Source organism: Ruditapes philippinarum, unplaced genomic scaffold (genome assembly GCF_026571515.1).
Source record: "Ruditapes philippinarum isolate M1 unplaced genomic scaffold, ASM2657151v2 ctg98_1_1_1_1, whole genome shotgun sequence".
In the NCBI taxonomy this organism is placed as follows: Eukaryota; Metazoa; Mollusca; class Bivalvia; order Venerida; family Veneridae; genus Ruditapes; species Ruditapes philippinarum.
The window spans coordinates 481,182-494,979 of record NW_026857110.1 but is presented as its reverse complement, the minus strand read 5'-3'; positions in this window follow the sequence as shown (position 1 = coordinate 494,979).

Below are 13,798 nucleotides of genomic sequence, written 5' to 3'. Positions count from 1 at the left end.
AAAATATTAAATGCAGGCGACCATGACGGACGGTGTCTAGCTTTTTGGTTATTGCAACAACTTAAATTACATTGAATGTTTTCTTTTCTTCGTTGGATTCTTTTCTATATACATGCATTGAGCTGCTTAAAAGTATGCACCCCTGGTCACAGAGAAACTTGCTATACTAATCAAAGCAAAATATTGGCATATTTATTATCATTAAATTGCAGAAATGTCTTGTCAATACTATGTTTTAAATTCAATTGAAATTCGATTCTTATCAAAAGTATACATGGAATAAAATTCCGCCCTCTGAACATGATGTTTTGATAATGTAAAATATGACGTCATTGTTAAGTGTTTGCACGTGTTCAGGAGCGTATATGAATATGAGTTTTTGGGCACGGTATGCAAACTCATAATCAGTCACGTGACACTCATAATCAGTTACAATGAAAGACAATGTTTATACTATATAAAGTAACAAGTGTATTAAGACGTGATACAAGTATTCACCGACAGAAAGAATACCATATTGACCATAAGGCTCACAGGTCAGTAATTGTATATTAAATCAAAAGTCAAAACAAACAAAAAAACTGTGTAAAACATAAATAATTTTATCAACACAGAAGTTTACACTTTGTTATTTAGTTGATATATAACATGTGTAACGATAAAACTGAATTGAAAGAAAGACGAAGTTCAATATTTCACGAGAGATATGAAGCAAAATATCCAATGAACCAGATTTAGTAGGGGTAAATACAATTATATGTAATGCAAACTACATGCTGTGTATCCCATTTATAACATCCAAGTTATTCACCGAACCATTTGTATTACAAGCATTCAACAACTTCAAATTGTACAAAAAAACATGAAGATTGTGTGGTTAAAGGAAAGTAATTTTATTAACAGGATTAACATTTTAAGGCGAAATATATCCTAAACTTTTGATGAAAACAAAAACTGAATCTGCAACAAAAGTCTGGGGATGAACCTTGACTTTGTAACGTTTAAAGTATAATATAATGTAATGCAATGCAATGCTATGCAAAACTATACAATACAATACAATATCATATTTATACAAATATGGAAATTTTAGCTGGTGAATATGATGTATATTGACCGGGGCGATTTTGCAATTTCATGTTTAAATGTTGAATTCTGCTTAAGCCGGTGCTAGGGGGCGTGAACGGTAGTTTGCACTTGCACTTGACAGTACCGTCCACGAACAGGCTCAATCAAACCGAGCCTGCAACATTTTTAATTTTGCCATTTTGGACTTTCTTTAGGGGTTCTTATATTCTCTACTTTATTTCCACATCAGCGTTGTTTCTGCCGTCTGGAGGCTGTGAAAAGTCGCCCCGTACATTCAATCAGAGATGTTTTATTTCCGATCCATAAAGATCTTCAACACGACACTATTGTTGTGTTTGTGGTATTTTTTAGTTTCATCTATTTGTCTTTTTCGATTTGGGTGGTTCCAATATTCCTACTTGAATAATGTTGAATCACCCTTAGGATATGTTGCCTGCTTTTTAACTTTATTTTTTGACGTCTTATCTGTGATACGCAGGCTTCATAACCTCTGATCAACTTTCAAAATTCTATTTTGTTTTGTTCCGCCCATTGTTTTCTCGTTTAAGACACACGCTTAATTTTACTCGAGGTCTATACGCCGCTTTTCATTTAATCACACGTGTCACATTAAAGGTTCCATGATGACCGCCTTAAGAATACATATGCGGACGTTTCAAAATTCATAATTTTGCCATTTCATGTTTAAATGTTGAATTCTGCTTAAGCCGGTGCTAGGGGCATGGACGGCAGTTTGCACTTGACTGTACCGTCCATGAACAGGCTCAATCGAACCAAGCCTTCAACATTTTCAGTTTTGCCGATTTGGAATTTCTTAAGGGATTCTTATTTTCTCTATTTTTTGCTGTTATATCTTGTGAACTAGATAGTTGACCTGTTTTGTCAGGTGTGACTACTGGCTTTTTGAACGAAGATGGATAGATGTACCTTATTAATTATAGCCACACATTATTAAGTTTCATTGTATTTTAAAGTTGATTAATTCTTTTGCCGTGTAATAAAACTTGACTACTTGTTTGTTTTTTTGTTAACGCAAAATATAAATAAATAAAGAAGTTAATACCGGAGATAAAAAATGCAAATTTCATGAAAGGTCAACGCCGGCGGATAGATTTAGGCTCGGCATTTTAGCCAAAAAATAAGACCCAACCTCAAACAAATTCCTTCAGAAAAGATATTTGCATATTTGTTATCTACTATATATGTGTTGCTACAGGAAAAAAGTCTTCAAAAAAATTCGAAGTATAAAATTCTAAAAATGACATGTTTTGAAATCATGTGTTTTCAATTAGAAAAAATCTGTGAAATTAAAATGTACGCAAATCTGGTCATTAACAAAGTAACACATTAATACACAAACATTCTTTATTTAATCAAAAACACTTCAACCAATGTTGATTACATTCAAAAAGTCGCAACACTGCATAATCTATACATCATCATATAGACTGGTATAAAAACATTACCCCACCCACTAATGATAAATATTTTTTTTACTTTAAGTCAGATTCCATTAAATATTCTTACAAGTTAGCTCAGCCTCTACCAAGAATAAAGTTGTATGAATCTATCTAAATTCATATTATAATTCAAAATTGCAATACATTTTACACAAATAATTATTTATATGCATTTCTGTTCTGAAAATCAATCCTTCAAGTAAATATCTTACCAATGCTAAATTGCACTTACTTTACCATAGAAAGTTTGTAAAAAATATTTGTAAAAAACATTTTAAAATAAAATGAATCTTCTGAATGTTAAGACACTGGAAAAAACACAGTGTTATTTCATCATTTTTGTCACCGAGGCCCGACTATCCATATAGTCTGACAACGCTACACATGTATATATACATATATATACATATTGCCCTGCCCTTGTTCAATGATGAAATTATATCTCCACTTTTTCGGCTGGTGCTGTTGAAACCTTTAGCCTGCCCTTTTCACAGAGACACATTGTTTGGCATCTGTAAAATTGTTACAACATAATATGATAAATAAAAATGCGAACTTTGCATTCTGCTTTTAAAATAAAACAATTTTATGTCAAACTGAAAATGTAGGTACTATGAAAAGCAAGATAGGATTGTGCTTTTAGATTTATATTTTTATATTGAATTATCTAGAAATAATTCATACATAAATGAGGCAGGTTTAGCCTCAGCAAAAACGTGCCTCAGCTTTCTTCCTTAGAAAATATGTTTCATGTTATATTGTTATAACAAATTTAAAGCGTGTAAATTGCCTATCGCCTGAAATAAGCGCTGACTGTGAAACATGATAATGTGCCATATAAGTAGGAAATACTGAACAAAACAGCACCTATACTTTCATACAGATAACTAAATAGGAAGTTTTGGTCGAGTGTTTAAGGTCCTGACTTTAAAACACTTGCTACTTACGCTGTTAACGATGTAGGTTCGAGTCCTGCCTGGGTTTTGGAATCAATTATCTGACATAGCTATTCCAAACTAGCTTATAGAATATTGGTGGTTCTACGCGCTAAAAATAATACCTATGTCACACTTTTTCCTTCACAAGTAAAGCTTGAAGTTATTATATGACCTGTAAAGTCTTGATGTAACATAAAAACCCAACAAACAAATCTCTGATCTTAGTAATTCCGAGAATGTAAGAAAAACTGCAGTTTTGGACACTAAAAATGAAAACTGCAGTTTTGGACACTAAAAATAAAACACCTTTAAAAGAAAACCATTTAACTTTTACAAATGTGAATTCCCTTTAGAAAATTTACAACTGTTCTAAAAATGCTGACAACAACATGGAAAACATTACTTAAAATATACATACAACTGGCACTGGTATCATGAGGGTAGATTATCAAGCTACACAGCATTTAGAAAGAAAACAATTGAAGCAAATTTAATATGTAATAATAAGAATAAAATGGTTTAGGATCGGAAAAGATATGATTAAAAACTATATCAAATGCAATATTTAGGTCTGGTCTGTTAACACCTCATTTTAATTTTCTCTTTGAATATTTCATCTTAGTATTTAAGTAAATTATGTGTTTTAAAACCATTTTGATAAGTGAAATCTATTGCATTTTGACATGTAGATTATTTGACTTATCCAAATTGTCTAGTATGATAGAATAAAAAATAATTAAAACATAAGATATAAAACCTTTGTAAAGAACAGAACAGAATTTTATTTTGGATTTGTACATAGTGCATCATCACTACAATATAAATACACAAATTGTAAAGATGTCACGTTTCCATTTAACAAATAATATATAATAGGATTTAATATATAGTATCGAATTTCATGTAAAGCTGGAGAATAAACAATAATGGATTACCACTTATAAAACAATTTGTTACGAAGAGTATACAACAAATCAATTGAATTTTTAGTATAAATTTGTAACAAAATATCAAAATTCAGTTGTTAGTACTAACAATAATGTTCCTGATTTTAATTGATTCTCTCAAATATTTAGCTAGATTAGTGAGTATAATTCTATTATTAGAAGAAATCAGTCCAAAATTTACACATTGATGGACATTTGTAATGATATCGTTTCACATATTTTTTTCCTAATGTCAACATAGCATGGGCATATCAAAACAAAATGGTATTCGTCTTCTAAATCCATAGTATTACAACATAAACAATATCTTTCACTCCTTGGGATTCTATTTTGCCCATATCTGTACTCTAAGTGTATGTGCAGACATTCTAATTCTCGTGATGTAAAATCTAAGATCCTTTAAATATTTTTGGAAATAATTTACTATCTACGATATTATTTTCAAAAAAGTATTCAGATAAACTATACATATCTAGCATTTCTTTAACATTTTATACCCAGTTTTGTACCTTTATAAACGATCAGATAAACTTAAGTCATATATTTTTCCGTAAAATTATATTGTCAGTATTTATCAATTTGCACCAAAACTTAATTATTCTTACGTATTGATTTATATACAATGGGTAACGGCCGAGTTCGCCGTATATACGAACATTGCTTGAATTAAAATTCTTTTACAATATTTCAAGTGAATACGCTCAATTATCTTTTGATTTGCTATAACCCCATACTCTCAGATGCATATGATATGATTGAACCTACAAAATAATCAATATTTGGCATAATAATTTGGGTTTTAAATCCATGTCTTCTGTTGAGAAGTAAAAGTAATGTATAAAGTTCCAGTAACAATGTCCTTTAATAGGTAATAGTTTTATCTTGATTACACCCTATTGGATACGTGTCTATTTTTCATATAACATGCTGGAATATTATCATTTCGCTTAGAAATGCATTTTGTGTATTACAAAATACGTTTGTTTACATCAAGTTAACATATTATTTGATTTAATTATGTTTCCACAATTCATAAAACAATGCCAACTCTTTGAAATAAGTCAAATTTAACATTTTGAAAATATCCCTAGATTTTCGTGATTTTGGTCCAACACGCTTCCGTAGGGAAGAAAAATTTACATGATTGTACTTTCATTCAAAATTGTGTTTAAAATCGAGAAATATATGACACATTTTGTCATCTGCATAATCGATTGATTGGTGGTCAATCAAATCTATCTACGGACATATTTTTCCCTTAAATTTATACAGAAGAATATAAAAAATTACTAAAATTACTCATCTTTGCACTAGGAAGCTGTATTTGAAGTAACTTCAGAATCTTTCATCGAAAATGATGATAAATGTTGACGTCACCGAACGTGCATAAAATTAAAGTATTGGTGAAATTTAAAGAGACACATTTAAATATCGATTTTTTACTAAATTTTTATGATCGATTTTTTCAGGATTCTGCAAGGGAGATTTTTTGAGGACTTTTTTCTCAAAATGTAGATAATGTTTATCTTTAATTTAATCGTGAAAACATTTGTGAAGGAATTAGTTTTACCATAATTTCTATTATGACTGGCCTAATTGTTTTAACCTACTGACTACTAAACTTTTATGATTATCTTTGGTGTCAAAATGGGACCACGTATCAAACAGTAATATTTTCTGTCAAAAAAGGACATATGGGCCAATCCTATTTTTGTATATCGACGATGTCAAAATAGGTCACATATAAATTTATTTAAGTTATCTCCGGTGTAAGAATAAGAGCAGACGACAGTTTTATGTTCAAATTGACAGTAAATCTTATTAAAGTTGAATGTGTATGTCTAGCTACATGTAAAGATTACATGAAAGCTCTTCTTCAAGAAGTGAAATAGAATGCAGTATGGCTAGCACTTGCTCCAGTAAGTATGTAGTGAGAAAATATCATTGAACAAAACCCAGATGAAGTATAAAAATAAACAAACATGTTTGATGTGGTTAAAGAAATATAACTGCAATTAAGGTATACGCCTTATAATATATTTAAATTCTTAATGCTTATCTTGTACCCGAATAATATTTGCTTTATATTTCAATGATCTTTCAGAGTATCGAAAACATTCGAAGTAAATCTCTATCATCACTCTGCATAAATTTAATTAATTACTACTCCCCTGAAAAGTCACGTTTCTTTTCAATTGAAAATGTCCTGCCATTAAGTTGTGTTCACAAATAATGAAAGTGCAGACAAAATTCACTTTGGATTCTAATAGCAGTAAGTTAAACATGTTGATAAGCTGCTCCTTTTCCATAGTTAGTGTGCTGAATTTTTCTAAACAACATATCAAACAGTTTTACCACACAGAAACTTCACATTGTTCATTAGATTAACAAATGTTTTCAAAATGATTTTCATTTTAAACATAGCACAATAATTGTGTTAAATTTAAAGGAATTCTCTACTGAGGTTTTTTGACTTGACTGGATTGGAAATAAATTTTTCAAAAATTAATGCTCAATTTAATATAGGTCTAGACCAATAATTTATGTGCAAAATGTCAGATTATTGGCTCGAGAATAATTTTTCGAATTGTGAAAAAAATGGCCTAAAAGTAAAAAGCTTTGCAACGCTTTTCACTCATATCGGTCTAAGAAAAACACAAATACGATTCTTAAGAATTTGTGTTTAACATTTAATGAATGAATCGATAGATATTCATTTTATGGTTTGTGTAATTGTCTCCCTAATTGGTTTTTCTTTTTTTCAGATTGTATATAATAAATGATATAACTGCTAAAATATGTTCACAAATGCAACAGTCAATTCTCGAATGTTGCATTATAAAAGTTTCGCTAATATTAAGAAAAAAGTCCGTAACCTGATCACGAACTAAAGTTATTTTGCCTAATATTTTTGAAACTTTCTCTTAAGCCAAATTCCTCACAGTAAGTACCTCCCTTGGCAGAATTGTAATCACTGCCTTCACATGATGGTGAAAGTCACGTGACGTAACGTAGAAATTCAAAATATAAATATCGACCGTTACATAGAAAATCTAACGTCATTTTTCTCTTTCTGTCTTATTTTTAATTTTTCGTACCTACGTTCGTTATATTTTATCAAAAAATTATCAAAAGTATACAAAATAATGAAAAATAAATGAGAAAGCTAAAAAACATAAAATATCAAAATATTGATATTTAAATGTTTGTGATGGCAGAGATCTCTGTATTGATAAGGGGAGATCACTGGGTAGGAGATTGCTCTTTAGCATGTAATTTGGCATACAGAATCATGTCCATAATGGTTTCTTATCTCGGCTTCTTTAATACAATATCAACTCAATGTTAATTTGTCAGGACGTCAGTGAACGAGTGGCTAATGTCGTTGAGTGGCATCTGAAGTCTTCAAAAACCAGTTAAGATGGAAGAACACCATGTGGCATCAACTGTGTTGATGCGACTCGACCAAAAGAAATGTGAATTTGTTGAAGGAATTCATTTGTTTGTTTTGTACAAGAATGGCGGATAGCATTTATCATAATAAGAGGCCAACCGTTTAATAATGCTGTGTTATGTTTATTGATGTAATTCAGTATGCTAGAGAAAGATGAGGTATAAAGTTTGACTTCCTCACATTTTGACACTATACAATATTGAAAACAGGAAATGGGAAACAAAGTTTGATGATAACGTTTAAAAACTGGTATTATATTCTTTCACATCTTAAATGTTACATTGAATACAAAACATAAATGTATTAAATCTCAACTTAGTTTTCCTCATATTAATTGTCAGGAGAAAAGAATTAAGACCAATTCGTCATTGTCCGATTAAGTTTCCAGCAGCCTGACATTTACTATACTACTAACGAAATTGATAAAAAAAAAATAATCAAAGGGTGATTCTGAAAAAATGAGATATATATGTTGTATATAAGCAAATAGAAAAGAAATAGTTGAATTTTATATACATGTACAATGACTAATTGAATGTTCTATGTCTGTAGACTTAAATGAATTTGGATACAACAATGGAATGTGTAAGACGAGGTAGAAAAAGGATAATGCATGCGTTTCATAGACGAAAATAAAAGTGGGAAAGATGAAAGCGGTGTAATTAATTGCAACAAATTGGATTGTTAGTTTCTTTGAAAATAAAGATTAAAACAACTATAAATGTACAAAATGAGTTGTTAATGAATGTATCTTAAGCAAATAAATAAACATACCCAAATGTTTTCCAAAGCATTAATAAAGATTCCTGAATAATGTACATTTTTTCAAAAGGATAAAATGAGAAAATTTTGTTCAAAATTAATATTCAATGGAAATATTTTTTATGTACTATTATATTTTAAGTTTCAAATGTGTCATCCATTTGCATGTTGAAAGAATATTGAATAAATCAGCAAAGCAACTGAATATAAATTTGAATATTTTAATGGCAGAAAAATAATGGAATCTGATTTAATATTTTATTATATTTCATGCTTTTATCAATGCACAATTTCTATCTGTAATACATATATATGTGTATAACAAATTTTAACCAGTTATTTTCTTATATGCGTTTTCATATTGCATGATTGCCCGGAACATACGATATATTCCTTATATGTTCACCTTCCTCGGTCTGTTGTGATTGCATAACTAATTTAATATTTTGATATTTTAAAAACGCAAAGTATGTCATATATTTCAGATATTGTTTTGTTATTGCCAACATTTAACACATATGGAAAGTAATGGCGAATATTCGAATTGCTCTTTACCATTGGCCAAATGGTGTCACGCTTTAGCAATCAAACAAGAGAATATGTCATTTCGAGTATCGGTTTATGTAATATAAACTTTTGTTTTAAATACAAAGTTAAAATGCTGATATAAAAATATCGCTAAATTCATACGTGATTTCTCATCTGTTAAACGTAGTTTAGATGTTAATCCTGTCAGAAGTTTTGATCAGGAAACAACACAACTCAAATGTTTTGAGAGAAACCATCTGTGGGGAAATGTTGTTTTAAACAGACTATCGTCAGTTTTAGATTTGCCAGCGACTGATGCAATATATCACCAGACATGTAACGTCAATGTTCGAACTGGAAAACATATTCCAAAACTGTTCGTGGATGGTGAACCATCAGTCAAAAAGAGTACCGGTAGACGAAGCTGTACATTTAGCATTTTAGAAAGTCGCATGCTTTTTAGAAGGAAATGATGATTTCCTTATTCGTCTACAAGATCTCGTGCAGGTTATGTCCGACAGCTGTGGAGAAAAGGCATACTTTGGAAAACATTTAAAGAAGAAGCTAAAAGATCATTTCCGAGACTCCTTGATAATCACGTCGTGTGAAGGAAAAGATGACTTGAAATCCTTAAAAGAAACAGCTTCGTCTATTCTTAACATGTTTTACAAGACACAAAGGAGTGAATCCGAATAGGAACAGAAATATATCATAATTGAAACGGCAGCAAAATTGATACAACGTGAAGGGTTCAAAGGATTACTATCCATCCTTTGGTGATGTACTTTTGGTTGACAACAACTTGAATTACGTCTCAGACAGTCTGCGGTTGCTGCTTTAACATATATTTCCTGGAAATGATAATGAAAACGGCTGCAATAGAACAAGCTAAAATGCAAGCTTGCAGACCTAGAGCATTGATGTCACCTCTCCAAAATTGTCTTTTAGTTCAGCTTTACCATCATTTTTCATGCAGGTTTTTGATTGATACACTTTTCAACATGTGTGTTGTTCTTCGTATCCCGAAGTTATCAATTTATGCAACACTGTATGCCATCATATTTTCAAACACAAACATGGATTACAAATGATCAATTAAATTCAATTGAATGGGGATGGGAACTTTTTGAAGGATGTCTTGTGCCCACAAACTCTACACAACCCGCTGCTCCAGACTTTCTTTTAAATATCATCAAATGCAATAGAATAAAATGCGACTCTAAGAGATGTACCTGTCGCAAACATGATCTCGAACTTTTGGTTGGATGTGGAGAATGTCATGGTATAAGCTGTTCAAACTGTCGGTCCATTTCAGATATGGATTTTGCAGACATGGTAGACCTTGATCTTGTTTCGGCTATATGCTCTTAGAAGTTAATTATCAATTTTTACCTATTTTGTTTTGAAAGGTATTCATATTTTGTGTTATTATTGGCAACGAACATGTAGCTGGCATCTTGTTTGTAAATAAGCAGTAAGGGGTTTCACTTAAGTTATTCATACAAAACTTCGCAGACATAAATGGCCTATATATTGAACAGTCTCATATTCATCGTGAAGTTAATAAATGTAGTTTGTAATAACAACATTGACAAACGAAAATTTATCCTCTTAATATCAGTAAAATATATTTCATACTCTTACAAAAAAAGATATATGGAATACAAATATTAAAGTGGGCGGAGTCAAAACTCATATTTAGTTTAAGGGACTTGTTTTGCCATTTTTTTTAAAAATCTGATAAGTTAAAAACAACGTTTTGTTGAATTTTGTTTTGAAAACTATCTAATATGATAGAAAATGGTCTAACTAAGAAAATGAATCCAAACACTAATATCTTTAATTCAGTCATAACGCTATATATTATAGACGTTTAAAGAGTTGTTTACGTGATGACTCAATGAAGTGCTAAACAGTGCGTGAAAAATCAGTCAAAACAGGACGCATCCATATATAATCAATATATAACTGCGCGCTGTACAATTGCAGATGCGTAGCAAGTATGGAGATTCGTAACCATTTTTCTTTGTTAATGAAATTAAATAAAGAATATATAATTATTATTTCGTTTTTCGTGAAATTTGGTACATATATTCACTCAACATAATTAAATGCCATATAGTTTCACTCGCCTTCCTGCCTCGTGAAAATATGTGGCTTGAGTGAAAATATATTTCATATATCACTCAAACGAAAAAAACTACTCTACTCTTAATATAAATATGAAAGTGGGCGGAGTCAAAACTAAGGGACTTCTTTTGCCATTTTGTCTGAAAAATCTGATAAATAAAAAACAGGGTTTTGTTGAATTTTGTTTTTAAAACTTTAAAAAATCTAGAATGATAGAAAATGGTCTAACCAAGAAAATAAATCCTTTAATTCGTTCATAAACACTGTACAGACGCTTAAAGAGTTGTTAACGTGACGTCACAATGTAGCGCCAAACAGCAAAAACAGTCAATAAAATTTCACATTTATTTCACCATTCGCTTGAAAAATATATAATAAAATAAAATAAACAAACACAAATTATATGTGTTTTGAACCGCGTAACGAATCTATAAATGATAAATATATTACTGCGCGCTGTACAATTACAGTTGCGTTGGAAGGAAGGGGAATCGTGACAATTTTTCTTTGATAATGAAATTAAATGAAAAGGTTATGTTTTCGTTTTTTTTGTGAAATATTGTGTATATGTTTACTCAACATGATAAAATATCTTTTTATCATGTCTCGTGAACATATATTCCATATTTAACTCAAACGATAAAATATCCTCTTAATTTAGGTAAATTTTGCTTCTTTAGGAAAAGGAAGCCGATGACATCATACATCATGATAAAAATGTAACAAAATTAGAGAAATCTTTTTGTTTTATACAGTAAATATACAGAGAAACAAATTGATTTCAAAATAACAAATAGCAAAAGGATTGGGCCCTAGTTTTTACAACATTAGCGATCGGGCCTCCCCTGATTAGAGAAATTTTTAAACATGATGATGTGACGTCATGATGTGATGCCTTCATCAAGGAGAATGCGCGTAAATCAGTAAAAAGTACTTAAAAAGACAATTTATATGGTGCTGCAATCGAACAGCGCGCAGTAATATATATTTTATAGATGCGTCTTGTTTGCACACGATATCTGGCGCTACATTGTGACGACACGTTAACAACTCTTTAAACGTCTGTACAGCGAACATGACTGAATTGAAGATATCGGTGTTCGGATTTATTTTGTTAGACCATTTTCTATCATTCTAGATAGTTTTCAAAACAAAATTCAACAAAAAGTTGATTTGTATCTATCAGGTTTTTCAAACAAAATGGCGGAAGAAGTCCCTTAAAATAAATATGAGTTTTGACTCCGACAACTTTCAGATTTATATTTCATATTTATTCTTAAAAAATAAGAAATATATTTGACTGATATAAAAATATATACTTAATGAATTCCAGTGTGAAAATTATTTCGTTCATTGAAATACATTCACCAAAATTCTTTCAGTATATCTTGATTTTTTATGTCTACAGAATATTTCGGAATGTTCGTAGATTTCCTTTATTCGAGTAGATCAAATATAGAAATTTTTAGTAATTTTACTGGAACAAATTCATCTATTTGACTTCGCAAATGTTATTTTGTAGTGAAAATCGACAAGGCTCGTTCCCAATGGAACCGATCACCTTCGGGTTGGGATTTTCCTATCCTCTATCTAACCCAATGATGGATTCTATTATTTGCTCTCATTGAAAATTACGAAAGTGACTTATTTAATATTAAATATTATTTGCATAATTTCTTAACACAAGTATAAAAATTATGCAAATAAATTGCTACTAAATCATCATAGTAACAAGTTCAGATGTCAATGCATAATTATGAAAAGTGTTCTCTGTTGAGAAATATTTTATATGTTACGGCAATTGTACAAGATGGTCAAATAATGATTTAACAGTTACATTTTTTTTTCTAATTTAAAAGATTTTTTTTCAAACTTGGGTCCATATAATTTTATGCATTACAATTGATAAGAATTGAAAAAAAAGATAGATTGGTTGCCTAACCCATTGTAAGAATTGTTTCTCTTTCCATATTTTATAACACATTCTTTTTAAATTTTCATCATTCTATATTCTGTGTAATTTTTCTCGTAAAATTATCGAATTTACCATCAAATCAAATCTTTCAAATATTTTCTGTAAATTATTTACAAAAACACAGGATCGTTAATGAGCCTGCATTAATTTAGCTTCACGTTTAATCATTTACATGTTAAATGTGCAATGAGTATGTGTTATAAATATTTTCATTAATTAACAAGGAAAGTAATGTAGCCGTATCACAATGTGCATTAAATTTCCTGCCGTCAGTGTAGCTGCCCAAACTACACAACCTGGAAAAAAGGAGAAATGTTTTATTGAGAACATTTATTTTGTTCAAATCTTTAAAGAAATTATCCCAGTTGGGCAGTTCAAAAAGCTTAATTCACTCCGTAGAAACCAAACAGCGACTGTGTTGCAAGACCCGAAACAATGCATCTGTCTCTGAAATAAAAGGTACCTGCTATAAAAGATGCTACATAAACACTTTCTATACTTAAGCAACTCCATTT